We start from the raw sequence: 8,583 nt of genomic DNA, 5'->3' as shown, positions 1-8,583 counted from the left end.
TGCAGCGAAGTCTGAGGCCCTCGATGTCTCCCTCCCCAAATCCATATAGGATTCCATCCAGTCCAACTTTCCCTTTGCCTGGCCCTCACAGGGTATCAAATACTTAGGAATTCCTATTCATAGAGACCTCTCCCATCTATGTTATCTTAATTTTGGGCCCTTTATTGAACAACTCCATACAGACCACGGTTGGCAAGTTAGAACTGTAAGATTCACTACGTGAACCGCTGGTGTTTTGTGGAAAAGCACATGTACACTGCGTTCCAAATTATTATGCAAAAAGTGTTTAGGAGTGATAAGGGAAGAATTTGTTTGTTTGTCAGTTAAACTCATTGATGGTGATGTGTGTCAGGGCTCTTTATATCACTGTAAGCAATTGCAGACACCTGTGCTAATTAGTTTGGCAGGTGTGTCCAATGAAAGGCAAGACTACTTAAGAAGGCTCTCTCACATTATTAAGCAGCCTACATTTTCTGCCAAAATGGGAAAGAAAAAGGATGTGTCGGCTGCTGAGAAGCAACAAATTGTGGAGTGTTTAGGTCAAGGCATGACTACAATCAACATTGTGCGATGATCAGGATGAAGTGTCTTGGCAATCAAGAAGTATGTAGCTGATTCACAGTACACACGTGTGCGTGCTGATAAGGGCAAATTGAGGACTCTTTCCTACAGGCAATTACGTCAGGTTGAAAGAGCAGCGGCAAAAAAGCCTTGTCATAGCAGCAGACAAGTTTTTGAAGCTGCTTGTGCCTCCAACGTCCCCCGAACAACAAGATGCAGGGTCCTTCAGAGGTTTGCAGCTGTGCATACGCCATCCTGTCGACCTCCTCTATCCACTTCACACAAGCAGAAACGGCTCCAGTGGGCCAAACATTACATGTAGACTGATTTCAAAACAGTTTTGTTCACGGATGAGTGCCGTGCAGCGCTCGATGGTCCAGATGGATGGAGTGGAGGATGGCTGGTTGATGGACACCCCACGCAAACACGGCTACAGCGCCAACAAGGAGGAGGTGGAGTAATGTTTTGGGCTGGAATCATGGGGAGAGAGATTGTCGGCCCCTTTAGGATCCCTGAAGGCGCTAAAGATGAACTCCATAATGTATGTGGATTTTCTCAAACAGCACTTCCTGCCATGGTTCAAGAAGAAGAACCGTGTATTTCACAGCAAGATCATTTTTCTGCATGATAATGCACCATCTCATGCTGCACATAAAACATCTGCATCTCTGGCTGATATGGGCATAAAAGGGGACAAACTTATGGTGTGACCCCCATGCTCCCCTGACCTCTACCCCATTCAGAACCTTTGGAGCATCATTAAAAGGAGTGTCTATGATGGCGGGAGGCAGTTCACATCTAAGCAACAGCTCTGGGAGGGTATTCTGTCCTCATGCAAAACAATTGAAGCAGAAACCATCCAAAACCTGACAAATTCAATGGACGAGAGAGTTCAGAAGCTCCTTTCGAACAAGGGGTCCTATGTGAAAATGTAACATCACCTAGAATAAAGTTTTGAGTTGAAAACTGTTTGATTTCAGTTTCTAACAACCTGCTAATGCTTATAATTTCAAAAATGACCATTTTTTTGGTCTTTATTAAAATGAAAAGGTTGATCGAAAAGTTTGGGGGATCTAAGAGTGTGGCAACCCAGTAGTCATGATTACTTCGAATTCTGACAATATGAGGGTCATGCTGCAGGTAGTGCAGCAAGAAGGCACTTATGTGTCTTGCGCATCTCGGAGCCCCAAAATTATTTTCCAGGCTAGATGCAGCTAAAAATTATTTTTAATTTTAAATCTGGTGAAGCTTTAGTATAGAGGGCCTAATAGGATCAGTGCTGCACACTGCTACAAAGCCCAAATTATTTTCCAGTCAAGATACAGATAAACATGATTAGTAATTTGAAAGCTTAAAACGGTTGGTAGGGTGATTTTAACCAATCATCAAGCTTTTACTCTCCCCAGGATGACACAGGGGTAGAAAAGTCGTTTCGGATCCATGATTTGTTCATCTTTATGAACGTGAGTCTGTCTACATTATCAGTGGAGAGCCGCGTTCGCTTATCTGTCAGCACACCACCAGCAGCGCTGAACACACGTTCAGACAGAACGCTGGCTGCGGGGCATGACAAGATCTCCAAGGCGTAAGTGGCTAGCTCCGGCCATTTATCCAGATTGGAAGCCCAAAAAGAGCAAGGGTCCAGTGACACAGTCGTGGCTTCAATGTTTACTTGGAGATACTCCTGTACCATCGTCTCTAGGCGTTGACTATGTGTCAGACTTCTTGTCTCCTGTGGCCTTGCAAAGGATGGGCTAAAAAAGTGGTGAAATGATTCCGCAAAATTGATGTTACCAGCAGATACTGTGGTTCTGTTATGGTTTGAGTGCTGAACACTTGACGGTCCCACGGTTGGCAAGTTGGAACTGTGAGATTCACTACGTGCACCACTGGTATTTTGTGGAAAAGCACATGTAAGATTCTGCAACAGGCTCTGCTGATACTCCTGCATGCGTGCATCCCTTTCTATGGCAGGAATAATTTCTGCAAATTTACTTTTGTACCGGGGATCTAACAGTGTGGCAACCCAGTAGTCAGGATTATTTCTAATTCTCACAATTCGAGGGTCATGTTGCAGGTAGTGCAGCAAGAAGGCACTCATGTGTGTTGCGCATCCAGGAGCACCAAGTCCCTGTTGTGTTGGTGGCGAGGTAACAATCATGCTTCCTTCCTCTGTCCTCTCCCCCCAACCTCGCACAACAGAAATGTGATCAAGGTCTCCCTCATCTGATGAGTCTTCCATCAGTTCGTCCTCCACTTCTTCCTGGGCTCCTGCACCTTCCTCACTAGTTTGGCTGCTACCATGCGCCCTGGTAAAACCATCTCCCCCACCCTCACATGCCTGCCGCCTTGGTGCTGCCGACCGTCTGGACCTTGCAGATGTTAGCCCTTCCGCATACAACTCCTCCTCCTCTACTTCCTCCACCTCCTCTCGTGCCACCACCTGACTCCGAATTCTGTTTAACATGTGCTCCAGCATGTAAATCACCGGAATAGTCATGCTGATAATGGCATCGTCAGCACTAAACATCTTCGTCGCCATTTCAAAACTGTGCAGAAGGGTGCATAGGTCCCTGATCTGAGACCACTCCTCCAGCGTGATTTGCCCCACCTCTGAATCTCGTTGGCCCAGGCTATACGTCAGAACGTATTGCACCAGGGCTTGTCGGTGCTGCCACAGTCGCTGCAACATGTGCAGAGTTGAATTCCACCGGGTAGGCACATCGCATTTTAGCCGGTGAAGTGGCAGGCCCAACGACTTCTGTAGAGATGTAAGTCGCTGAGCTGCGGGATGCGAACGGCGGAAGTGAGCACACAGCGACCGTGCCCTCTGCAGAAGGCCATCTAGTCTGGGATAGTGGGCTAAAAATTGCTGGACAACCAGGTTCAACACGTGAGCCATACAAGGCACGTGTGTGACATTGCCCCGGCGAAGGGCCGCACCCAGGTTTGCAGCATTGTCGCACACGGCCTTCCCTGGTTTCAGGTCCAGTGGAGACAACCATTCATGAAATTGGTTCTCCAGAGCTGACCACAACTCCTCAGCTGTGTGACTCACATTTCCCAGACATTTCAATGTAAAAACCGCCTGATGACGTTGAGCCCTACTGCCAGCATAGTAAGGAGGTGTGCAGGATCCCTTCTGCGCAGTTAGAAAGCTTGTGGCATGACCAGACAGGCTTTGGGTGCAGGTGGAAGACCGAGAGGAGGTTGAGGAGGCAGAAGCAGTGGAGGAACTTTGACATAAAGAGGATTGACGCACAACTCGTGGGGACGGCAAGACTTGGACAGCAGCCCCTTGTCCTGCTGTCACCATAGTTACCCAGTGCCCAGTCAGCGACATGTAACGCCCCTGTCCATGCCTACTCGTCCAAGTGTCTGTGGTGAAATGCACCCTGTCACACACAGAGTTTCTCAAAGAAGCGGTGATGTTGTGTGCGACATGCTGGTGGAGCGCAGGCACACCTTTCTTTGAGAAGTAGTGCCGACTGGGCATCTGGTACTGGGGCACTGCGACGGACATAAGGTCTCGAAAATCCTCTGTGTCCACCAGGCGGAAAGGCAGCATTTCTGTAGCCAAGAGCTTGCAGATGGTGAAATTCAACCTCTTAGCTTTCTCATGGCTAGGAGGAAATGGTCTTTTACTTGTCCACATCTGAGGGACCGAGGGCTGGCTATTGTGCTTAGACGGGGTTGATAAGGGTGTCCCCGGCAAACTGCCGGTCTGTGAGGAAGATGCAGGCGGACATGTTAGGTTGCCTTGATCCAAAGGTGGTGCTATCGATGTCGGACAGCGCTCAACACCAGCTGGTGTTCCCACCTCCAAAGAAAATGATGACCTGCCAATCACGCTGGCTGTTGCGGGTAAAGAGGTGGCAGGTCTGCGCCCCAAAACAGGTGTGACTGCTGTCCCCCCAGTCACAGAGGATGAAGAGGCCGCGGATGCACAAGATATGGCAGACGGTGGTTGGCCCGGCCGGCTAGGCCGCATTGTAGCACACTGAGCTTCCCACTGCAACTTATGCTTCATGTCCATGTGCCGGTTCATGCATGAAGTACTCAAACTATGTATTTTTTGGCCTCTACTTAGCTTTTGCTGACAAATGTTACAGATAACACGAGTTGGGTCATCTTTATCGATCTGAAAAAATGCCCAGGCTATGCAAGGCTTAGCACCCATGCGACCTGAAGAGCCACCACGACTTGTGGTGAGAGGCAGAGTTGTGTTTGAGGATGCAGTTGTTGACGTGCTTCCAGTACTACGTCTCTGTCCAGGAAGGCGCAACCTGACCTCGTCGTCACTAGCATCTTCCTCCACCTCCTCTGCTGACCTCATCTCTTGGCTGACTGTGGGTTGACAGTAAGTGGGATCTCCAACCTCATCATCATCACCCTGTGTGTTATCACACCCGTCGTCCTCAGAGCCAACCTGTTCCTGCCCTGACAAAAAACTAAAGTTGTCGCTCCAATCAGGTATTTGAGTCTTATCATCGTCTTCCTCATTGTCTCCACCAACAGGAGTTACAGTTTGGGAATGAGGGTCTACATTATGGTCAGAACCTTCTGCGTCTGGTCCTGGATCCGACTCATAAAGATTCTGGGCATCAGTGCAGATCATTTCCTCGTCTGGATTCACAGAAGCGCTGGAGTCGACCTCTGATTCCCAGGCTATAGTATGAGTAAACAGCTCTGCAGACTCAACCATCTGTTCTACCTCATACTCAGACGGGCAGCTGGAGATTTGGGAGCTGTGAGGAAGCAAGTGCGATTTGGGTGACACCTTTGAGGACTGGAGTATTTGTGATGTTGAAGTTGATGTGGAGGAGAGCCCACTTAAAGGAGCACTTGATATCCGTTGAAGCACCTGCTGTTTTTGTGCCTCATCTGGAATTTGTAGCGATTGGCGTGGCCGTAAGAAAGGGATCTTATCACATTGTCCGCTAAAAGAAGTAGACATTTTAGTTTGGCTGGAAGATGGTCTTTCTTCTGCAGATGTTACTGTTGCTTTAACACCTACCCCACGGACACAACCTTTTTTCCCCTTCCCAACACGCCTATTCCCCTTTCCACCAGCAGCAGGCCTTTTTCCACTCATTTTGGTGGTTAACTAATTCACAACTCTGGAGTTGTTTGCACAAAAAAACAATGGATGGTAACCGAGCAGAGCTGAGTGGCCAAACTGTGGTATTAGTCCAAAACTATTGGCTGGGTTAGATGCAGAAAAAAATTATATTCAATTTGCAACCTGATGGAGGTCAGTATAGATGGACTAATACAACAAGTCCCACACACAGCTAGAAGCCCAATATTTTTTCAGAGGTAGATGCAGAAAAAAATATATTCAGTTTGCAACCTGATGGAGGTCAGTATAGGTGGACTAATAGAACAAGTCCCACACACTGCTAGAAGGCCAAATATTTTTTCAGAGCTAGATGCAGAAAAAATTATATTCAGTTTGCAACCTGATGGAGGTCAGTATAGATGGATTAATAGAACAAGACCCACACACAGCTAGAAGCCCAATATTTTTTCAGAGGTAGATGCAGAAAAAAAATATATTCAGTTTGCAACCTGATGGAGGTCAGTATAGATGGACTAATACAACAAGTCCCACACACAGCTAGAAGCCCAATATTTTTTCAGAGGTAGATGCAGAAAAAAATATATTCAGTTTGCAACCTGATGGAGGTCAGTATAGGTGGACTAATAGAACAAGTCCCACACACTGCTAGAAGGCCAAATATTTTTTCAGAGCTAGATGCAGAAAAAAATTATATTCAGTTTGCAACCTGATGGAGGTCAGTATAGATGGATTAATAGAACAAGACCCACACACAGCTAGAAGCCCAATATTTTTTCAGAGGTAGATGCAGAAAAAAATATATTCAGTTTGCAACCTGATGGAGGTCAGTATAGATGGACTAATACAACAAGTCCCACACACAGCTAGAAGCCCAATATTTTTTCAGAGGTAGATGCAGAAAAAAATATATTCAGTTTGCAACCTGATGGAGGTCAGTATAGGTGGACTAATAGAACAAGTCCCACACACTGCTAGAAAGCCAAATATTTTTTCAGAGCTAGATGCAGAAAAAAATTATATTCAGTTTGCAACCTGATGGAGGTCAGTATAGATGGATTAATAGAACAAGACCCACACACAGCTAGAAGCCCAATATTTTTTCAGAGCTAGATGCAGAAAAAAATTATATTCAGTTTGCAACCTGATGGAGGTCAGTATAGATGGATTAATAGAACAAGACCCACACACAGCTAGAAGCCCAATATTTTTTCAGAGCTAGATGCAGAAAAAAATTATATTCAGTTTGCAACCTGATGGAGGTCAGTATAGATGGATTAATAGAACAAGACCCACACACAGCTAGAAGCCCAATATTTTTTCAGAGCTAGATGCAGAAAAAAATTATATTCAGTTTGCAACCTGATGGAGGTCAGTATAGATGGATTAATAGAACAAGACCCACACACAGCTAGAAGCCCAATATTTTTTCAGAGGTAGATGCAGAAAAAAATATATTCAGTTTGCAACCTGATGGAGGTCAGTATAGATGGACTAATACAACAAGTCCCACACACAGCTAGAAGCCCAATATTTTTTCAGAGGTAGATGCAGAAAAAAATATATTCAGTTTGCAACCTGATGGAGGTCAGTATAGGTGGACTAATAGAACAAGTCCCACACACTGCTAGAAGGCCAAATATTTTTTCAGAGCTAGATGCAGAAAAAAATTATATTCAGTTTGCAACCTGATGGAGGTCAGTATAGATGGATTAATAGAACAAGACCCACACACAGCTAGAAGCCCAATATTTTTTCAGAGCTAGATGCAGAAAAAAATTATATTCAGTTTGCAACCTGATGGAGGTCAGTATAGTTGGATTAATAGAACAAGACCCACACACAGCTAGAAGCCCAATATTATTTCAGAGCTAGATGCAGAAAAAAATTAGATTCAGTTTGCAACCTGATGGAGGTCTGTATGGATGGACTAATAGAATGATGCTATGCCCAAAAGATTTTACTTCACTAGGTGCAGTAAAAAAATTGGTATTCTATACACAGGTGGTATATCTTGCAACACAGATAGGCTACTCCACTGACTAACACACTCTGCAATAGGCCAAAAAGGATTAGCTTTGCTAGATTCAGCCAAATGCTGTGAAAAAAACTTGCACAGCACTGGCACAGACCTGCCTGGCAAAAACTGATAGGAACTGATGTAACCTAGTCCTGAAAAGGACTGCAATTACAATTAGTCTTTACTCCCACAACCTATCTATTTAAGAGCACAGACCTCCCTGATAAAAGTCGTAGGAAATGCTGTAACCTAGTCCTTAAAAGGACTGCAATCACAACTATTCCCTACTCCCAAGCTATCTGTATATTTGTGCGAAAATTGGCTTGAAATTAACAAGGTATAGCGCACACAGCAACAGCGGTGCCGTCTAACACGCAGCTGCAGCAGTGAGAAAATGGTGGCGACGGGGAAAATGGCTTGGTCTTATAGGGCAAGGACATGTGACATACACTGCCAATGACACATGCCCTTGCTTGTGTGAAAAAAAGCACTTCGCTCCGTGTGTGCGCTGCTGATAGGCTGACAGATTGCACCTCCCCACTGTAAATGCGGGAAAGAGAAAAAAAAATGGAGATCTTCATTGTTCCTGCAGAGATCCATCCCCTGCCCCTCCCCCCACCCCGCTGTACACTCAAACTGTGTATTAACATTAATTTTCATCATTACTGAGAAAAAATCCAGTTATGATTTTGGTGCACGAACAGTTATCGAACATAACCTCGAACAGCCGAATTTTTCTCAAATTGTTCGTGTTCGCCGAACGGCTCGAACACTGCCCAAAACAGCTCGAATTTGAGATTGGCGAACAGTTCGAGTAGAACAACGCTCATCTCTAATAAAGAGCAGAAGGAAGCGGAAAAACAAGTGTTCTCCAAAAATTTCTATTACATAAATTTCATATCTCTCGAGGAGTAAAACTTGC

This window comes from Phyllobates terribilis, unplaced genomic scaffold (assembly GCF_046119375.1).
Source record: "Phyllobates terribilis strain yellow unplaced genomic scaffold, ASM4611937v1 Scaffold_482__1_contigs__length_1377538, whole genome shotgun sequence".
Taxonomy (NCBI): Eukaryota; Metazoa; Chordata; class Amphibia; order Anura; family Dendrobatidae; genus Phyllobates; species Phyllobates terribilis.
The sequence above is the reverse complement of the archived record's forward strand: the minus strand, read 5'-3'. Positions refer to the sequence as shown.